The sequence below is a fragment of the Ptychodera flava genome, chromosome 15, assembly GCF_041260155.1.
Source record: "Ptychodera flava strain L36383 chromosome 15, AS_Pfla_20210202, whole genome shotgun sequence".
NCBI lineage: Eukaryota > Metazoa > Hemichordata > Enteropneusta > Ptychoderidae > Ptychodera > Ptychodera flava.
Window position 1 is genome coordinate 11421351 of NC_091942.1, and position 23478 is coordinate 11444828.

Genomic DNA, 23478 nt, shown 5'->3' on the forward strand with positions numbered 1-23478 from the left:
ATGTGCGGACGTTTGTGTATGCATACACACTGATGTATCTGGAGGCAGTAATCGATGATTCCGTTTTATGTACAGTGTGGCTAGCGAAATGTCACAATAATATTGCGGGACCGCTGTCATCTTCCTAATCACGAGCACGACGTCGATTTGCCTACGGCTCTCACCGATCGCCGGCAGTCTCTACCAATGAGAAGAATATGAAGACAGTCAGAGAAGGGCTAAGTCATAAATTCCTGTAGGAAATATACCGGATCCTATAGATTGTAGTATGTTTAATTTAATTGTGTCTCTGACATTTAATCGTGAGCATACGGGCAGCGTCTCATTAGATCTACCGACTTCAGTCTTTATCAAGAAGAACTTTTTTGAATACCAACTGCGATAAACAGGGGAAAATCATGGCTAAGAATATGTAATTACGCTTTCAGCCTATTAATAACGATATACTATTGTAACGATAAGATATACTCGCTCGGCCATTACATCGTATGACCCGCATTGTATGAAATAGTTGGTGGCGCCGTGCGGAAGTTAATTAATACGCATTTTTGAAGGGAGAAAAAGTACGAGGAAACGAATACTTCGAACGAGGAATCATAGAAAAGCTTGATAATCTGACCTTTAATGTTTTGTACTCTTTACATGCAACTCAAGGTGAGGTAGGATGAATCGTACATCATACATGTACATTAGTATTACACGAGGGACAGAGTACTTTCAGATGGTAATCTTTTGATTTATTGTTCCACAGCGTCAAGTTTAATACATTGCAATTAATTTCAGAGAGGAAAACAACTTAACGTATTCATTGCTACTCGCCAGTGGGTTCCATAGCGGTCGCTCAACATCGTTGCCATAGTAATTGAATGCCGTAACGGCGTCTAAACCATATGAGGCCAGTCTAAGCTTGCATAGTAAATTGTCCACTTTGAACTATTTGCATATCCTCCCTCAAGTCCCAATATACCCCTCCCTACTTCACTGTCTACTACAGGTCTACCTTTCTCAATAGCCACCAACCTTCAATGTACCTACCTGTTCAACAGTTCCTACCTAGTCTGGCTACCAATATCCTTGCCTTCCTACCCATCAATTCAAAACTACCCACCTATCTGTATGTTTACCGACCTCCTAGTCTACCGACTATACTCACAACGTCAGCGAACCTCCATGCCCAGCTTGGTCAGTATGTACCCACTGTCCAGAAAAATAACTTGACAATCTGACTATACTGCTTAATGATACCCACTTACATGTCTACTCCAGCCTTACGGTGCGCGTTGCTTATCAGTTTCCTACAAAGAGTAGATATCCATTGTTACACATTTCCTCCTCCCTCTCTCCCTCCCTCCTCCCCCCCCTCCCTCCTCCCTCCCTCATCCCTCCCTCCTCCCCTATCTACCTACCAACCTAGCTACTTCGCTACACCTCGCTACCTACCGACTCACCTAATAATATGACTTAATACTTATTTAGAACCCGAAATCCCATAGTGCATACACCATCCAACAGATAAATATGAAATGCTGATACTTTCTCATGAAAGCTTTACGCAGACACTGAAATAGTTCAGTGTTTAATATTAGAAGTTATGGAGCATCATTAGGTAGTGTGTATTGGCTAACACATACCTGCAACTTCTCTTGACAATGTTCAAGTAATATTTTAAAAAGAGAGAGATCACGCTTCATTTGTTCAAATAGGAAGGTGAGAAAGTGAGACGTGTACACAAAGTGAGACGCGTACACAATTACGACAGGTCACTCCGAAGGTAAAGGCCGAAATCTGAGAAACCTTCGGAGAAGCATAAAGGTTCTGCCATGATCAGTCTTCAGCTAAAGAGAAAACGGCGGCGCTTTCAGTGGTTTCCATGACAGTACTTTGCAAATATTGCCAATTAGACGGCGTTAAGTTTGTCACACGTGAATATATATCTATGCTATGGGGGACTTAGAAGGAGAGGTCAATTATATGACAGAACAATTATGTTAGAGGACACGTACATCGTTACTTGAATCACTCGATTGGCGGGTCAACATCGACTATTGTTGGTAATTATATGAACCATGACGCACTTTTTCCCGCCAAAATATCATTGGGTCACCCTCATCGGGGAAGTGTAATGAAATTTGGGCGTGACGGACTATCTATCCTTTTAGCTTGCCCGTGCCGCTGCAGTTTTAAATATCTACGCTATGCAAGTATCAGTAGTTTCTAAAAACTGTACGATTTCTATGAAAGTTGAGAAGGTGAAATGCGTACGGTGCGCGGAACAGCACGTCGTGAGTGCAAGTTGTGCGCAGATTGTTCGAAATTGCGTTCATGAGAGTACATATTATACCACGGCAGGAAGCAGCACTTCCGCGTTTGATGTGCTTTCCAGCTGCATTAATTACCTTGTTTTTACGTTCACTAAGCAAACTACTAATAAATGATATCCGGTTCTGGCACTAACATTCGTAGAAAACATAATTCAAAGGCCAGAGAATCATTTTAACTGTTGTCTTTCATTGTTATCTTGTTCTTAAGAGACCAAATAAATATTGTTAGTTCAGTACTCATATTTTGTGTTTACGGAATGATTGCATGTGATTTGCGAAGCGCGTCTTGAAGGTGTTATCAGTGAGGCCGATGTAAACCGTCTCACTATTGACTCCCGTTGAGACTTTGGCCTTGTAAACGACACTTCTTCCTTTACAGTCACCTTTTTTACGGGCAAACAAAAGAAATATTATTAATCAAATTTCAACACCGCCTAAAAGTACAATAAAATAGTACGTCCCAACTGTATAAGTGAGAGTGTAGAGCTAAGGATATTTTTACTTTGACTGTCTGACTAAAGATTGCAGGATGCATGAAACTTAAAGGGACATAAGCTGTAATTTGTGGCAAGTTTTTCAGTATTCTGCTCCTAGTATATCAACTATCGTGTCTTACCATAATCCGTTTGTCATGCTGAAATTACGAGTATTCTTTTTGTCAACACAGCTCGTATTTGTGTGCAGTTGTCATATTATACCCATATCTGGTTGTGTTGATATGCTAAATACTTGGCATTGAATTACAGTAGGGAGACAATGCAGAAAGTGTAGGGTAACAACAAAACACAAGTTCTGAAAAAAATAGTCAAAAGATACAGCTTATGGAACTTTGAGTAACAGATATTACTTCGTGCTCGAAGAACTTTGTGTTAATATATAAACGTATATATATATATATATATATATATATATTATATATATAATATATATATATATATATATATATATATATATACAATAAACATGAGAACACACCAAGCATGTTTAGTACCTATTACTCGAGTTTCACGCATTCACGCGACGTCAGATGGGTAAAATAAAATCTAACTATCTGACGATCGCAAGTATGCGTGAAACGAGAGAGAGAGAGAGAGAGAGAGAGAGAGAGAGAGAGAGAGAGAGAGAGAGAGAGAGAGAGAGAGAGAGAGAGAGAGAGAGAGAGAGAGAGAGAGAGAGAGAACAGAGAGAGAGAGAGAGAGAGAGAGAAGAGAGACAGACAGACAGAGAGACAGACAGACAGAGAAATAGAAGGTTACAGATATACACAGTTACTGCCCTATTATACTTGTCATCTTAAATGATCACAACACGAATAAAGGATCAAAAGTGGAGAATGCGATCATTGCAGTTACAACAGGAGAATGTAAAACTAGCGTGTACTTTACAACTTGAGATTCCATTCATTTTGACATGGCTTTCATAGCATGGAACTATAGCCTAGACCCAAGGCGTAAAAATCAAGGACTTTACGTGTTGATAGCCATCAGGATATCGTTTTTCTGAATCCACGGTAAATGCCATTTGAGTCGAATGCATACTGCAGTGTTGCCGACGAAGAGCCAAGGACACTCTAAGATCATGTGAAAAAGTTTTCAAAGGGCGTTAGTTTTTACAAGTGAAGTGCGATTGTCGTGCTTGGTATGTTGTAAGACGTCTCTAAGCCGTCAGGCGGGTAGTACTTTTCCGCATCCTGCCCATTTGGAATGAAGGTTTATGTTCTGAGCTGGCACCAGTTGTGCTCTCCCCCCGGGACTCGATATCCTCACCACCGCACTGTTGTCGGGGTACTCTAGTATTTTACAAAGACACCCCTTTAACTATGACCAGACGTCAGTTTAGCGTTTGAAGGTGGCATACTCCATAAGCAGGCGGACTCGCGACTTGAACCCGTCAGTTTTCTGGGGACCAAATTAAATCCGTTCTGGACTTCACAGCTGCCGTCGTCACTCGGGTGTGAAGAATGAAGCGACTGAACGACTGGCCAGATCCGCATATAACCCGTGAAACTTATACAATTTGCGAAGGCTTCGGGAAGTTTCAAAGAATTATGAATTATCGGGTCACATGTTTAGCTCCTCCTCTTTATGGACCTGAGAATTTAGTAATATGCATCGGTCATGAATTTGATCAAGTCATAAAGACCATCCCATTTCGATGAATATCAAGGCCCAAGATGTCTTCGTATAAGCTTACATGGAGCGTGCTTTATGAACCATACAGAATTTGCAAAGCATTCACGAGCGAAATTTTAACTGCAGGTTAAATTAATCATACCCGGAAGCCGGTAGATGAAAATATGTGTACATTGGTGTGATTCCGAGACTTTTAAATGTTTCCGTCTTTTGTTGAACAAGTGCCTCAGAGTGAGATAACCTGCAGAGATACTCGAATTAAAGTTTCATTGAATTTACAGGGAAAAAAATGAACAGGCAATTCGATAATTTACATGCAAATTTCTCTTTCTCGTTGAACGGACTCTATCGGCTTAAAATCAGTCAGGGATAGCAGGCATTTATGTATTCAAATTCATTTTCTGATAAACCGTCTTCAGGACTGTTAAAAAACCCCCCGAAGTCCCGCATTCAATACAGTCAGAAACAAATTCAATATTTAAATCTCGCGTGCGGAGGATTGGCTTTTTAAGTAGTCCCATGATTGATCGGTGAAGACAGACTATTAAACGCAAAGCAGAGCAGTTGGCCAAAAAATCCAGAAACGTCTTTTCTAATTGACCAGATGTTACAAATTTTGTTCGTTTTTTTAAAGGATCGGTCAAATCTCGATCAACGATTGCTCCGGTTTGTATTGAATTATTTAATCGATGTCTATATTCGCAGCCAGGGGGATTTATCTATTAACTTTGAATTTTCTATCGTAGCCGTGTATATTGAACAAATCGTATCATCTTTAGCCTGAGTCTGGATTTCCCAGGCGGCAAATAAAACGAATTATTTGTCCGCTGAATATCCATTCGAATTCCCACTGCAGTCTTTGTTTTCTAGTTTCAGCATTGTTTAACAGTTTGGTGAATTTGTTTCTTTTGAAGAATGCACGCACGTGTCCGTAGTTTGGTTCCCTGATCCCCTTGGCATGCGATAGGTGAATTTTTACGACCTCCGGGTCTCGTTCATTTGCCAATCAGGTAAAGACTTTAACTCCTCCTAACGCACACACTTGACTGAACGGCTTAGCCACGAGACTTCTTATCTATGTAAGTAATACATTTGTCAGATGAAGGACATATGACGCCAACCGTTCCAATTTTACGCCATCATTCTGGGTAAACAGGTTAATAACTACACAGAGAAGACGACTTTATAAATGTGCTTTCATTTAATTTTACTGTATTCAGAGTGAGGCAAACTGCTTGGCCGAGTGAGATTTTCCGTGGTTGGACACCTGAGGGCGTGCGTACCTTATCAATACAGCAAGGAATTTTTTTGTGGGCGTTCACATGTAATGAGTTGTTGAATTGTTATCTTCTCATACATTGCATTGAGAATTGCCTGAAGACCTAGTTTTACATTTGTCACGATAGGTTATACATAACTCGATCAGAAGGAATACAATTCCCCAACAAACAATCTTACATCATTAAAACGCGGATCAAAGATCCCCCATCTCTGTGCTAAATACCTAGCCTAGTAAGTCAGGAATCACCGAGGTGACCCGATCAGTAAATTACGCTTCTTAATGCATAATATACTCAGAGATTTTTACCCAATATCGCCTGTTTCTGTGCCGTGTCAGCATGAGTGTCATTTGTGCTGCGTCACACACTAGACGAAGTAGAGGTAGACCGTACCTTGCAAATGGTAGAATGTTTGTCACAGCTTGTCCAAAAAATTACAAGAACTGTAATGGAATAACCACGGGATAACATCAAAGACTCATCATATGATTTTCGTATTTAGATACCCGAAATGTCCTTGTTCCTTTAAGCCCTTTAATTTTTCGCATCGCAGGCAGAGAGCGGCAGCCATTTTATTTGTTTACTTTGTTTACTAAGTTGCAAAATGTGGTTCGGGAACACTCCAAAACTGATAACGTTTATAGTGCATATCTCGACGTTTAGCGAAAAATATCACGGCTGATATTTTACGATAAACGTCACTAGGATGAAGCGATATTGGCATGAGTAAATGATAAAAATAAATGTTCCACAGAGAATGACGAAGCTTTCAAGTTCAATAATCTTAAACGTTAAATGTGAGGAATAAGTACTATAGGAATGGAGAGAAATGTGTCGGGCTGCTGCCAAACGTGACTTGCTCTTTCGTGCTGCCTTACGTAGTGACTATTCAACGAGGTACTTACTTCACGCAAATCATACATATAATAAATTGTCAAGTTTATCGTTTTCCAACTTTCCAAGAAGAACATTACTCTTTTAATTGCTTCCTGTTTGTCCTGAAGACGATTTCTCAGAAAATGAATTTGGATGTATAGGCGAGCATGAGAGCCTGCTAGTGGTAAACATGTTTGTTTCTGACTCACTAGGATAAAGACAAGATCACCAGCAAAGTGGGAAAAATCATTTATTCATGGTATGCTGTTTCAAACAAATATTACCCAAAATATATACCGCGACATGCCTAATCTTAGTTGTTGTCGTTTCGACGTAGAGCAAATCATCGGACGTTGACACCAGAAACACTGCTGGTAGATTTGTGCAGTATATGTTGCCGGTAATGCCAGATACTTGGGTAGGAATTATACCCTAATCAAGATGTTTTTGAGGGTGGAATATTTGCACGATGGCATACTGATGAATCTAACCCTGCAAAACAGTGTTTTGTATACCTGGCATTACAATAACTACCGGCCACATTTTGGTTTGAATCTTCTTCAACAGTAAAACAAGCAGCGGAAAAAAATTGTAAAATGAAAAGCTCACGTGGCCACGGAAATGCTTCACACAACTATATAGGTCAGAGGCAACGGTAATAGATGACGCATTTCTTACAAAGAAACATTAATATTCCAGTGAATGCATCTTTCTACAAGTGACATTCTGCATATTGATTGGGAATGCACATTAATAATGGCTTCACCCCGCGTTAGGCAGGGGAGTATCTATTTTGATATCCAACGAATGTTGTGAGTCGATATGGAACAGGTGCCATAACGCCTGTTATATGCAAATGTATGGTTCCGAAATGCTTGAATTAATAAGTATGCAGCTCTTGAAGTTGATGTGTTGCGCGCTGCTGAATATATGTGTGGAGAAAGTCCTCCTATTCACCTTGAACGCTTGAAATTTCAAGGAGATATGATGTCAATAATTCAGGACGAGACAACATTTCTTCTAAAACATAATCAAACACGTGTCAATAAATGCTAGTTTGCTGAAAATAGGGCTGCGTGTTATGGGGGTAAAGAAAACTAAATTTTGAAGAACATTATATTGCTTTCTACTGCTTATGAATAGTAAAAGTTATAGAAAGGCATAGGTGCGCAACATGAACCGGGGCTATAGGTATCCTTCTCAGAAAATGTCGATGTTGAAGGGAGTGGGTCGTGTTAACTGCGCTCAAAGGTCGTACGGGACTCATACGACAAATGTAAACTCTTAATCCAAGGTACGTTGGCTATTGATAAAGTTAAAACTTGTTATTCATAATGTACACAGTAAAATTTAAGTGTTTTGCCTATGTTGACGCAGTGAATCTAGATGTCCTGCATGAAATACATCGTTTGTAAACAAGAAAGTCGCACAGGCGCAGTTCCGACGATCACCTCCCTTTAACAGTTACAGAAGATTTTCACTCTTTTAACACGTCTATGAATCTCTTGCTTAGGAAAGTTGATAACGATAAAAAATCCAAAATAAAACATAAAGTCACTCTAATCCAGTCGGCATCGAAAACTCTGCTTGACATTCAGGAAGATCTCGGGAAATTTCTTCCCTTAAAGTTTTACCTCGAATTTGAGGTAACATGTTTTCCATGGCATTCAATGTACTGTAATTATAGAACTTTTCCGTTAAAATGAAAGAAAAGAAAACGAACGCGCCCGCAATCCAATGTTTAACCGTAAGGTACGTGATTCAATTGAACAAGTATGATTCACGCATTTTATACTTCATTTATGTCTAAATCATCTAAAACTGACAAAGGATATTATATTTTGTGAATTTATGACTTACTGCGTTTCCTCTCTTGCGATTGTGCAACTAAAAAGTCTCCATCTCATGTTATTCCAATATATTAAACAATCTTTCGAGAAATAAGCTTACATGTTATCGCAAGCGAAAAAGACAGTAACCTTCTGAACCCCAAAGGTCTTAAATTTTTTCCTTTGCCGAGTATATTTTAAAGTTGGTAGTTTTGCTTGTTGTACTCATAACTTGGCTCTTGATTTACTTTTATACCATGTCTACTGTTTTCACATTGGATTGCGGGCGCGTTCGTTTTCTTTTCTTTCATTTTAACGGAAAAGTTCTATAATTACAGTACATTGAATGCCATGGAAAACATGTTGACCTTCCCCCTGTAGGGGCGGGTTTTCTAGATGGTTAGCGCGACCCTGTGACACATGGTCCCTTAGTTACGTCCTCAAGTATTTGTATGGCCTTTTTCCGACCTTAAAAAGCAGCAAGCCTTGGCAGGAAGCTTGAGATGCCACGTCATTTCCCGGTGGATGTGTCAGGCTTCGAGGGGAGCGCTAACCCCATTCGTTTCTCCCGAACAGAACGTGTGATCACTCTTAATCCGCGTGCCAGGAGGAACCAATTTGTGGTGAAATAATCGGCCACACTTGAAGAAAGAGCAATCGCGTCCAGTGCATATTCAGTCGCGGACACCCTGCCAAGCATCCTAATGGAGGCATACAAAGCTGGCAACAAGAAGCGAAAAAAAAACTTTGTAACGGTTGATAGAAACGCATTGTTGAATCAGTTATTCTCAGGTAACTCATTGTTCACCCTATACTCTTAAATTGGCAGTAATAATATCCCCCTCCTATAACACTTACTATGCTCATTGTGCGTAAGTGCACCAGCAAAATGAGGTGACCGCCTCCGGTTCTCTTCAGAGTCAAGCGATCAAAAGTTGTCCGTCGATTACTGCTTCATCGACTTGCCAATGCAAACGATAAAATTACATGCGAAAAGTAAACTGGCAAAGTAGGCCTAATTTCATTCTGTCAGGAAGGCGTGTTTCAGGAAGCTCCCTCGTAATACGTCCGCAGCAAGTTACAAGCTGACCTTTGATATTTCACGGTTAGAAATGAAGGACAATGATAAACTGCGGTTAAATATTCAGGATCCCGTGCCACATGCTGTACTGACCCCACTAAATCATCGAAAGGGAAGATTTTCTATCACAGAGGGATTTTCTCTCGTACATTTAATTTCTTTTTTATGGTTATTTGTAGAACATGAATTGATTATTAAATTCTTCTTTCAACGATTCCCCGGTTAACATGTCACATCTGTATTTGCATGAACCTTCAGCAGATGGACTCCTATGACTGATAATTTGATTCCTCTATCCATTTTTTACAGGTTTTGATGGAAGTACGTCTTTTAACAACTTAATGTTGTACTTGCAATTAAGCGAAACATTGCCAATGTCTCCAGACATCGTGTATTTTAAAGACAAGTAAATTCAATTCCAGCGTTGAACTCTAATGATTACTTTTTGTTCAAACGTTCATCGCATATATTCCCCTATCCAAAGACAGCATATTGATCCGTCAATCTATACATTGTCTGATAAACCTTCTGTCTGTCCGACTGTTTCTATCTATCTATCTATCTATCTATCTATCTATCTATCTATCTATCTATCTATCTATCTATCTATCTATCTATCTATCTATCTATCTATCTATCTATCTATCTATCTATCTATCTATCTATCTATCTATCTATCTATCTATCTATCTATCTATCTATCTATCTGTCTGTCTGTCTGTCTGTCTGTCTGTCTATCTATCTATCTATCTATCTATCTATCCATCTATCTATCTATCTATCTTTCTATCCATCTATCTCTCTCTCTCTATCTATCTATCTATCTATCTATCTATCTATCTATCTATCTATCTATCTATCTATCTATCATCTAAACATTCAGTATCCATCCATCCATCCATACAAGTCATCCTTCTATCTTTGTCTGTTTGTCTGCCTGTCTGTCTATGTGCTGAAAGTCTGTTCAGCCACAGAGCAAATATACACATATAAGTAAGCAGATGATCATTTGAATTGGTTAGGTAGATAAAGTTCTTAGGCTGGTCTGATTGGAGAGTTAGTGATTTGATTACCGATGGCTGAAGTCACAGGAGCTATCAATTTACCCTTGAGCAGACTTAACAGAAATGCTTCCTGAATACAGGTATCATGTGATGGCAGTATGTGTATATGAACAGTATAGTAGTACATGTGATCGTAAGGACAAGTCACCAATAAGCAAACGCAGACCGGTAATGCGAAGAGAATTGGATGTAAGTTTACGATTATTTGGGACAATCTCTGATCAATTCTACATTTCGATGAAGCGAGGTTATTTCACGGGCCACTATAAAAAGCATTGGGCTGCGATGTAAAGTCTCGGTTTACATTGCTCAAAGAAGACGCTGACACGTTTGTGTTTTTACTTCATCGAGTACTTACCGTACAACACGGAATTCGGCAACGGGCGTGAATATTGCACAATAAAGTTGAATACGTTCTCGACCATTAATTCTTAACGGCCACTTAACACATCAACAGTCTAGTTATGTTCAATCGTCGCTCGATGCCATTTTTATAGGCTTGTTAGGGACGCTGACTTGGTCGAACCTTAATCCGTTCATACAATATGCTGTATACGAGTGCTACTATCTCGTTTCGACAGGGGAGGGGTAATAACTTATTTTATGCGAGATATGATTAACTTTGTCCGTGAATGAATTACTTTCAAAAACTAAGTGGTCTGAAAGCTTTACATAGGTGTGACTTCAATGCTGAATAAAGCTTTGACGAGCACCTGGTAAACATTAAAAAACCATATTTCATTTGACCTTTCCCGCTGGCTCCCGTGTCTTTTAGGCGCTGTCAAGCACTTTAGCGTATGACGCTGTCCATCGAAGGACTAATAAGACTTAACATTCGTAACGACAGATCTCCAGAGACCCTCCTCTGTTTAATTCCAATTTTTGGCAGGCAGGAGTTGTGTTCTTAGTCAGGGGACTAATTAGAATCCCACGCGCGTGAGAAAACTAGCCGGCCGATGAGAAGTAAATCTTTCAGGGACGGATGGATGACTTGATTTGGGTTTCGCCGGCAATTACGTTGTGAATCTGTGTGTTAACCCATGGATAGACATAAAACGTCGTATGAGTGCCGACAACATCCTATAGTTGGGGAATTTTAACTTGAGACGAGAATACCTGACAGATACTTTGGCTTGCTTTCATTGTCTTTCCAATATATTCAATTTGGTTCTTTTTCTGAAAGGCATTTCCCCGTTCTAATCCTAACGTTAATATCGTTATGCCTAGTGTCTCCAGACATTTTCCAGTGTAATCTTTGTGTGTGCAACGTCAGATATGATAAACGGACAGTTGTGCTTTATTCCTGGCTGGAATTCGTTATCAGCAGTTAATAACGATTCATGTTGTACACAATGTATATCGTTGGAACGCGTTTGCATTCTTTGTATTTGAACATACGTATACTTTACGGAGAAAACTACAAAAATACATTTGTTACCGGTATTTGCATAGTTAAAGGCAATATTATATATTATAGCCCAAGCATGGGACTATGTGCCCGAGGGTAGGTGACCATTTGCCCGACGTCAGGAGGGCAAATTATCTCCTGCCCCGAGGGTACATAGTCCCTTGTTTGAGCTATAATGTTTTTATTACATGCCTTTCTTACACCGTTTTCACTCCAAATATTTGAGTCTATTGGTAAATGATAATCAAATGCTTTATTGCCGTCTTTGACCAAATTCCGTTAAAAATGGAACGATTTTCATCATCGAATGGCGCATTGATATATTTAAACTTCTGTTATGCGGTTTATCAAATTTTGTAAGCAAAATTTTCCAAAAACCGGATTTTTTATGCAAAACGTGAAATTTCAAAATATTTACATCCAAAACTTGTCAAGTTGAAAACTACGGTTCACTTTCATTCAAGTGATGACTACGCAGCCCGCGACGTCATCGACGAGTTACCATTGAATCCTATGGAGCTCGTGACGTTCGATATACGAGGCATGTAATAAAGTTTTGTTATTCCAGATAACGCACTGAATGTCACGCTGATGTTTGCCTGGCAAACAACCACACATGTCCCATTTGTCTGTATTTTCAAACATGAATTGTGTATGTTATAGCTCTAGATCAAAGCTAAAAAGTGCAAGCTGTGTACTACTCACGGCCCGACAAACTCAAATAGCGGAAAGGGAAACTCGACCAAGAAGAATAAAAAGTAAAAATATCAAAGCATAAAATGAGATTTTTCATTCGTAAAATTTCATCGAGAAATTAATGACGTTTTATATCGGCAGCAACCGTCGGAGGATGTGTTTATATTATAACTAAAATGCTATAAAATGGCTGTTGTAGCCAGTCGCTTTACCAATGTTCAGGCTTTTAAAAGGCAGACAAAACTTTATGGTTGACATGTCAGGAAAAGTGAAATAAAATTGGGAGATCGTGAGGTGCGTTACAAACACGAGTTTCCACGCCAAGTGCATTTCTTTCGTAGCATGCCGCACAATCAGATATCGCTAACGTACGTCTTGTGAAGCCCTGAGAAATGTTTCTCTCCATTCCTTTCGACTCTTTGTGTTGTATTTGGTAAAATGACGCCAAAGCTGGCCTCTTGAGGCGCTAATGGTGTACATCAAGCAAAACTGCCTATCTCATGAACAAATAATTTTCAATGTCCTTTGGCTATAAAAGCGAGAAAGCATGGCCACTTCTGAAAAGTGCCTTCAAGTTGACCCCGTGCTTCGTTTACTTGAGGTCATCGTGTTGAAATCCGAAACTGTAGGCTTCTATTAAAGTAAACTGGTTTGTTTTGGTGATCTATAATGATCACTCGAGTCGTTTTCTCTTGCCTTGACCCCATCTTCATTTACATGAAGCCATTGCGTTGAGAAATCCAAAACATTTCCCATTAAAGTGAACTGGTTTGTTTTTGTGATCTATAATGATCACTCGTGTCTTTTCGAGAACTGATATCAAAGAGGAATGAAAGAATAGACCTTTAGAAGGACTCATCCCTAATCGATAATTTCCTGCCGATGTGTCCTTCACCTCGAGTGAAAGTTCAGTAAACGATACTAATTCTACGTCTTCCTTACATGTTAAGGAAATTAATCCTTGTCTTTTAATATTGGAACAGTCTCCTATACATGTTTTGCGATAACACTCTGACTGAATTTAGGAGAATAATAGAATTCGACTAATCCTCTTTACTGATTCTGAGCACGAAAAGTCAAATGAAATCTATACAAGCAGACACAGGTGAACTCTGCTGTCAAACATGTCCTTATTAACGGGACCCAAACCATTCTTCATCGGAGAGACTCTCAGACACATAGACGCTTTACTAACCTTTGCAAAAACACTCAAATTTTCACTTTTAAGTCTCTGCCGGTGTTACTTGTTCCTTTCATAAAAATCAACTCTGCTCAACGCTTATTTCTTATTCCATCAATCATGTTTTAGAAACCAAGTGGCTATAATGCTCAAATGCTACCGTCTTCCCATATCTCCGTTTCTGGAAAGTAGTTTCATCTAAGAAGCTACTGTACACCGACAATATGTCGTATTGTTGGGTGCATTATGCGGCTTCGACATTGTAGTAACGATTGAAGTCAGTTGTGCTTGTTTTAATTCCCATTCTAGCAGTATTAATACACATACATAAATTTATGCTTTTTTATTAATTGACAACTTGATTGCAGCTGGATAATGTTCATGTTTTCTTAATTTTATTATCGTACATATTACTTACAGAATAAAAGCAATATATATAATATGTGTGGGTATGTGTTTGTTTATATGTGTGTATGTACATATATTAATTTTTCATGTCAGTGAAACGCAAAACAAATTATACATACATGTCATTTTTCACCTTATCGTGCAAAATAAAGCGATAATGTTCAAAAATATATATTGAACGTTATAGGAATAATAAAAATAATAATAGTTTATTTATATAGCGTCTAAATCCACATAAAACAGTGATCAGAGACGCTTAAAATACACTTTAAAAAAGTAAATTAACAAAAGCAATTTTAAAAATGTCTACAAGATTAAAATTTCAGATATGAAAAAAAGAATTAAAATCAAAGACAACCTAAAAATCTAATTTTAAAATGTAAGTCTTAAAAGGTAGGTTTTTAGGAACTTTATAGGAACTTTATAGGAACTTTATAGGATATATATATATATATATATATATATATATATATATATATATATATATATATATATATATATATATATATATACAGCGTGATATATATACAGAGAGAGAGAGAGAGAGAGAGAGAGAGAGAGAGAGAGAGAGAGAGAGAGAGAGAGAGAGAGAGAGAGAGAGAGAGAGAGAGAGAGAGATAGAAATTCTGTAATTCAATGTGATGAAACATGAAAGGCGTAAATTGCAATAATTTCAAGTATAAGTAAAGACATCTAAAAAGGCATATGCCCATTTTTTAGAGCAATCAATACTGATCTAAATTTCACATTTCCTATAAATTGTGACAATCATTTTCTTATTTCCCCTAGGAATTCTAAGATTTGCACACTTCTAAACTATGCTTTCAACTTCTTCGAAGAAATATCAGACACAGCAGAGGAGAGAGTATCTCTTTATCTGAAGCAAGTCTGAGAGTCTAGAAAAAACAAGGTAAAAGACGCACAGATATTTACGCCAGAAAGTGCGTCTTCATGCACATTCTAAGGTTAGTAGATACCGTGGGTTGTGGGTATGAAATTATATGGATTAATTACTAAAGGCAGTCACTTCCTCTCTTCAAATTGAGATCATATTTCTAGAACCCTATCTAATGCCTTTTTATATATTGCATATGGGAACAAAAGTTACACTATTCACTTTTCTCACTTACTGTGAATACATTGAAATACATAGCCTTGCTTCTTCACATTGCTTCTCCACTAACTTAAACCACATTTCCTACGTCATAGTTGTTGTCATACTGTTCTCAGCAGTGTTATTTCCACCATAGACAGTAACAAAACTACTGTCTATTTTTCCACACACTCCTCAATTTGCGATGTTTCTGTCGGAACCCACCAGGCGGTTCTGACTCCACTCCATTTTGCAGTTTATATGTTTCAGCTTTGAGTGGTGTAAAAAGTTTTGTCTCTTTTTATCATCGGCGGTGATACGTCTGCTCAGTCCTTGTCAACAACCTGCCTACGATGGACGTTTTCTATTTTTTTAACAAGCCAAACCTCCAAAGCCCACATTAACACCACCTAAGAAAGCCCAAACAATACATGCCTATACACCAGGATTCGAACCTACACAATCTTTCGAGACCGCTTACCCACGAAGCGATTTCTTGCAACATGGTTTTGGAAATCAAAGATGAATATTAGACATGGAGAAGCATTACCTTGCTCGCGGTATGCAGGTGACAACTTCACAATTGCAAATCATTGTTGATCGCTATCGATCTTTATCGATTGACTTCAAACAATAGAAGCAAAGACTGGTTGGTTCTGCAGAACCTAATGCTAACGACCTTTATCTATTTAGGTACGTAACACATCCTTTGGGCCATGTGACAATTGTGACCGTGTGGTTGAAGGTAGGAAGGTAGGTAGGTTGATAGGCAGGTTGATAGGTAGGTAGGTAGACTAGGAGGCAGGGAAGTACGCAATTTGGAACATATTATTTGTGCAAAATGGGATTTTTTGGGATGTTGAATTATTTTGCAATTGATGGAGCTATGGCACAGACAAATTACTATGCATCAGTTGTTAATGTATAACTTACATTAATGTCAATTCGAACTTCGCCAGGAAGATAGGGTGACTATTAATCTGTGCGAAAGATTCTTCACACTCACTGAAATGATTTACACAAAATACTAACTCAATTAGACATGTTATCTAGTGCAGTTTGACTTAGAATCGGTGAACGCTGTTACTGACATGCGTAACATATTTCGTGTATTTATGACTCTCTTAACCCTTAACCCTTTGAGCGCCAAAGTCAATTTTTATCACCCATAAAAAATATAACCCATTCAATTTTTTTAAGATTTTTATCAAAATTTTGATAAAGAACTCTAGCCGATGAAGTGTGATGTCCATTTGGCCCAAAATTATCAAATAATTACAGAAAAATCGTAAAATTTGTTAATATTGCTCTAAAATTTTGGCGGAAAATTACAGTACTCAAAGGGTAAAGCATGCTGTATGTTCGTGTCTGCCGCCAAAAGAACCGAGTTGTAATGGTAATAAACTAGTTGTATCGGCTTCAGTCTTCCGCGTGGACCTAACCGTCTTTAGAAGATAAACTAAGGGTGAATGAGCGGAAATCAGCATCTCACCCACGGCGTCTTCATAAGTAAGTGTGCAATTGCAACGCTCATAACGGTCTAATAACAGACCGTGCGATGTTCCCTATATGTGAAAGACATTAGTTTGAAAGCGGAAGACTGGCCTCGGAGGTTAAGGTCGTGTCCTCATGTTGACATCTCGCTATAAAGTCACTCCTCGTCCGATAGCGTAATCGTTAAGGTGTTGTAATTAACAAGATTATTTCTGAGATAATGAAATGCAAGGTGAATTGTCACCACCATTTTGTGTTACTTATGTATGTATGTATGTATGTATGTATGTATGTATGTATCTATGTATGTATGTATGTATGTATGTATGTATGTATGTATGTATGTATGTATGTATGTATGTATGTATGTATGTATGTATGTATGTATGTATGTATGTATGTGTATGTATGTATGTATGTATGTATGTATGTATGTATGTATGTATGTATGTATGTATGTATGTATGTATGTATGTATGTTATGTATGTATGTATGTATGTATGTATGTATGTATGTATGTATGTATGTATGTATGTATGTTATGTTTGTTTGTTTGTATGTATGTATGTATGTATGTATGTGTATGTATGTATGTATGTATGTATGTATGTATGTATGTATGTATGTATGTATGTATGTATGTATGTATGTATGTATGTATGTATGTATGTATGTATGTATGTGTGTGTGTGTATATGTGTGGGCGTGCGTGCCTGCATGCATGCATCATGCATACATATATGTATGTATCTATCGACACCACAGGGGCATAATATCATTTTAAACATCTATATGATGTGAAGGCAATTGCACACTGCGCTTAACTAGATTACGGCAGTCGCATATATCGAGCTGACGACCTTTTTACTGATTTATGAAGGGAATCCCATATGTTTTCAAACGTTTTAGGACCAGTTGTATTCGGCTTTCATGTAATACCTTTCACAGGTGACGTCGTATTTATGTGTTTTTGTATCTTTCAAGGTTATGATGTTTAGCTGAGAATTAAAGTGCAGCGTGTTTCTGTTAAACAGTGCCATAGCATTACATCTGCCTACGTATATATCGCTTCGTCATAAATTATCTCAATAAATTATGATCAGAGGCGCATTGACAGAGTGTCTCATAGCTCTTCAATATACTTGTTTGTTTTTCACCTTTTTAATACCAATTCGTTCTATTGCCTCTACAAATGAACGGAAACTTGAAAAGGGAAAGGAGCTATTGCACACTTTGGATATTCAAAAATTTCGACATTGTCGCTCCTGAAAATATAACAAATCGTTCCTTTCTGTTCTGATCTGATCTGAGATTCCGTAACCATATCAGTAAAAAAGTTAACAAGTTTTCTGGACAGTATTGTAGTTTGTAGACGATTTCTTGTGGAATTTGATTCTTCCACAACTCAAAATCTGCATGCATTTATTCTTTCGTCTTTACTGTGAATGTATGACCGTGATTCAAAAATGACGTTAGGTCTCTTTCTTGACCAAAATAAACAGCAGATATCATTCAGCTTGATTCAATCCGGGGATGTTAAAGATGCATTTTCTTGCTTTTCAAAATAAATAGCAGAAACTCTCAAATTACTGTTCTACTCTTGGTTTTGTTAATTTTTTCTTGAAATAATGCAGAATCGTTGCAATTTTTAAACACTTTCAGTTACGTTTGCGTGAATTATCCAAAAGTTTTTAATATTCGTAAAGTGAGGAATGTTTCGTGTCCTGCACATGACAGTAAATGCACATGCATTATACAAGTATCTCGGTATCAATACATTTAATTATTGAAGTCATGCATAACTCTTGCTGTGTGTAGTCTAAAGACATTTACACGTCACGCAGGTACTCAGCGTAGCACGAGGCTATCTTACTTTCATTAAAAGCAAACAAATCCAGCATCGTCTGCACAAGACTTTTTAATAAACCTCTATGTATGTCGGAGTTCGGGGTTATTCAAATAACTTTGCATGTCGGCACCCGTAATTTTATGAGAGACGGCATTTTTAACGTCTTTTATTAAGCGCGATATTTCTTGGTTCGGAGAATGTTTCATCCCAGAGAAAGCTCTTACGTACGAGGAAGTTTGTCGGCAGAATCCAGAAATGTGGGTATTTATTCACATTGAATTACTCGTCTCTCAGGCTCTTGGTCAACGTCGGATTATCTTTGTAATACAAGAGTTCTGACTGTGAAGGGACACTAAGCTTCGCTCAATATCAAATACCACTGCATCCCAAGAAATACTGGCACAAAGTCAACCTCAACGATTCGCGCCGTCCGCGTATACCACTCGCTTTCAGCGTGTGATTTTTACTAGTTGTCCGACAACCGATTAATCATGCCGCTTGGTAGAGATTTTGGTCGAAGGTATGTGTTCTAGAGCGCATGTGCTCAAAGCACATGCGCTCATACTGTCGCCCTAAACCTCTGTTGTCTTTACTTTGTATTTTCATGCGTTAGTATGCTAGCTGTCAAGATACATATGTTATGCACGTAGCGTCTCTATACAGAAATGTTAAAATCTATTTGATTGTTATTTCATCCACGTTCGGAGTTGAACTCAAAATGTCACTATCAAATTGATTATTATTTATTGAACACGAACACCGTAGAGTGATGATGCGCCATAAACATATAAATGAGAAAAAGAGAAAAAAGAAAGTTATAATCCGCCTCAGAATGGCAAGATTCATGATATTATTACCATTTTGCACTTGAAGTAATCTATGTTAATGTTTATGACGCTCTCTTTTGGCCTCGAACACTGTAATTTCCTAAGAAGGTATATGTATACTTATACGATATATATATATATATATATATATATATATATATATATACATACATATATACTGAGATCGCGGAACTTGTAGTTGTCACTCTACCGGTTGTTTTATGCGCTAAGCAATCATCAGCCTGTAGAGGACAACTACAAGTTTCTCGATTCTGAGTAGTACCGCCCTACAGAAATGCATTGAGCACTATACTTTGCCTGTTTTGAGCAAATCGCTTTTCGTGTATATATATATATATATATATATATATATATATATATATATATATATATATATATATATATATATATATATATATATATATATATATATATATATATATATATATAATTCTATTGATTAAAACTGATCAAGGCATTTCTTGAACCGGCGATTTTATCCATCGGTCATAATTTTAGCGATCTTTTGTTCGGCTCGGATTGTCCCGGGTGAAGTATTTCATTCAGTCGGTAACATTTGAAATAGATTCCCGTCAAGTCGACTGTCTCCATTTCAAGCGTGCCGACAATGAATATTTTCTTTTCGGTGATTTTCTTAAAATGGTGAATTGCCAGCAAAAGGCAACCGATAAAATTGTTGAATTCAAACTTTTCGCTGGGCTGCCTTATCGCGCACGCAGAACGTAAACCGGCACACATAAATCATCGAAAAAGTACAGACGAAGTTAGCCAGATACGTAAATGGATGATCCACTTCTCATAATCAATATTCATTCGACTTAGAATGCGCCTTTGAGCGGTGAAGTCCCATATTCTAAAAGTTCAACATCGAATTTCTTTCCTGACGGCAAATAATTTGAAGATGAATTGCACTTTATATTGGCTAACGCGGAACTGCATTGATCTGTACCGTAAACATTGAAAGTGCAGTAAAGTGACATTTATTGGCATTCTTCAGTGTCTTCCCGGACTGATAAATCATATGATTTCGTCAGACCGTATACCATCGTCTCTTGAGTTAACACGTGGTGTAAGGACCGTGATCTAGGGCGACTGATTTTTCAAACCGGCGCACATTTACGCACATCGTACGGTTTCATACACATTGGGCAACAATCAGAATGACGAAAAGTCGTGACTGATTGCGAAATATTCTGATGCTTTAATTGCACATAGCTAAAACACAAAAGCAATGTGGGTGAAAGCCTGGTTTTCAAAGAATACCAACAGATAACTTTTGGTATTATCAGCAATCCTTTGTCTCCAAAGCAACTTTGCCCCGACTTATCTCGTTTTGCGAGCATTACGCACCTTCGCAAATCAACATTCTTCATAGCCTAGGAAATGTGGATCACATTATAATAGCAGGACATTCTATATAGATGTCGTTTTCAATAGATACAGAACTCAAATCGTTTAACTTTTATAGATTATAGTCCCAGCTCGGCTAAACTAAACATAATGTTAAACTGATAACAGTAAATTTCAGATGACAGTTATCGTATCATACAGCAGGACACCCAGGCCATTAATATGTACAGTAATATTTCGGTAAACGTTTTCTCGATTTACGTACTCCCCAGTCCCATTCAATTGGCTTGCTTTCTTGTATATTGTCGTGAATGCGCCATTGAGACAGATATACTGACAACATGGCCGTAGCCTGAGAGAGGGCGGGGTTGGGGGGAGGGAGGGGAGCTGCCTATCCCCTGGAAATTTCCACACTGTCTATATTTCAGTGTTTTAGCAGCAAAACATTCATTAATTGACGATTTGGATTCAATTACAATAGTGTAAAGTAAAATGGTGAAATTCAAGCGTATACTAACATTAGTTTTGCAAAGTAGCGATACGCGTGTAAGTGCCAATTCCACGTACAAACAGTTGTGGCAGTCGCGCTTCCGTTTCACCACAATCCCCGTTTTCGTGCGTGTGACACGGCTGTGTAAAGGCGTGTGTACTGCAGGCTATGTTCAACATTGTCATTAAACTACATTTGAATTGAAGATATTAGGTCGCATTTATGTCCGAAATCAACATTCCCGAGAAACGACGTATCCAGCAATCTATTTTGACTTTTGTCAACAAGCAGACATGGCAAGTTTAACATTTAAGGTAGTATACACCTCGAAAGTGAAAGACTTAAACTTATGCTCAAACTTTCCTTAATGAAACTTTCAGCCATTCTCTTACTAAATCAAGAATAAAAACTCAGGGGTCACCGTGCAAATTTTGGTACTAGAGAAACAAATAACCCGAGATTTACCGATATTTAAAAAACCAAAATGGCCATCATTACTGTGTTAACTCTATAGAGAAAAACCCGAAATTTTCGATTTTCGAAAAACTAAGCCGGTGAAAAGTTTTCGTACACCGAGAGCTTTAAAATGAGCCCCCACAAGTGGTAGGCCTATATCAGAACAGAATTGTAAAAGTTTGAGCGTCCGAATATCTGTCCCCAAGGCGCGTTCTACCTTAAACGAAAACTGGCATTTTTAATTACAGACTCTTCCCTGCGCTAAAAGTTGGCAACAGTGCTTTGATATATACGAAATACGAAATACATCCCTAACCCCGAGGTAGTTTGTTAAAAAAAAACAAACGAAGAAAATTATTAAGCTAACTATGTATTTAAAAACTCGACTACGAAGTTGTGCTTTTACATTGATATTCACTATATTTTGTTATCAATTTTTTTCAGGGGTTATCCTTTGAACGTTTTCATGCAAAACATAATCATACAATCACTATTGTTTTACACTTTGTTGTGAAATTCATTAATCATGAGTCCTAATCAGAGTTGAAAAGAAAGAATAAAATCATAATGAACATGTTTATAGTCATAATAGTAGTAGAGGAAAGATACCAGATCAAGTTATTGAAATGTGGTTTTAAAAAATTTGGCCCAAAATATTGAGCTTGACTCATGTTTTTTTATTGGTATAGATTAGGCGTTTACTTAATAACTATATAATTAGTTTTCGCAATGACCAGGATTGGCATGTATATTCAGCGGATGCGTAGGCGTAATAATTACTACATTCAGTATTGTTTGGTCATAAAATGCATATAATATGCAAGATATATAAATTTATGTAAATCAACCAAAATTCTAGTGAAGCTAGGTTCCGCCCCCGGCAATTTGGTTAGGCTACGGCCCTGGACACTCAAACATTAACGATACGGTTTTTGTCTAACACTTGCGGGGTCTCATTTGGAAGTTTGCTGATTAAGTTATCACCGACCTATCTTTTTAAAAATCGAAGTTGTATGTTTCCCATAGAGCTTTGGCAAAGATTGGCGGCAATTTTGAGTTTCAAGTAGCTGTAAATATTTGGTGATTTTCTTTTATCTATTACCAAATTTGGCAAGGTGAACCCCGATTTTTGTTCTTGATTTCCAAAGCAAAGGGAATGGTTGAAAGTTGATTTATGCAAAGTTTGGGCAAAAGTTTCAGTATTTGAATGTCTACCGACTACACTAGTACCTACTGTTTTTCCTTCCCCATTATAGGTCATCTCGGTGTAAATTCGTAACCTTTCTCATGACATTATATATATATATATATATATATATATATATATATATATATATATATATATATATATGTATATATACACGATATATATTTACCATATATAATATATTATATATACATACACACACGATATATATATATATATATATATATATATATATATATATATATATATATTAATTCATAAAATTGCCAAAATTAGTAATATAATATAATTTATTGATCGATGGTTCCAGCTATCGCTCATGACAGTCTTGTCAGCCTAATAAGTCCTGGAAATTTGTGTCGGGGTCATTTAACGAGGCATTGAACGCTCTCTGCAAGCCAGGTGGCTTGGCAGT

At 37.7% G+C, this 23478-nt stretch overlaps 1 protein-coding gene across 1 annotated transcript in view; it reads left to right on the forward strand.

The window, feature by feature from the left end:
- The window catches only part of LOC139151158 (neuropeptide FF receptor 2-like), a 49635-nt gene that overhangs the window by 5235 nt on the left and 20922 nt on the right, over nucleotides 1-23478 (forward strand). Inside the window, exon 2 of the mRNA XM_070723745.1 lies at nucleotides 15065-15240. The gene's annotated coding sequence lies outside the window, so the exon portion shown is untranslated. The remainder of the gene's footprint in view (nucleotides 1-15064; nucleotides 15241-23478) is intronic.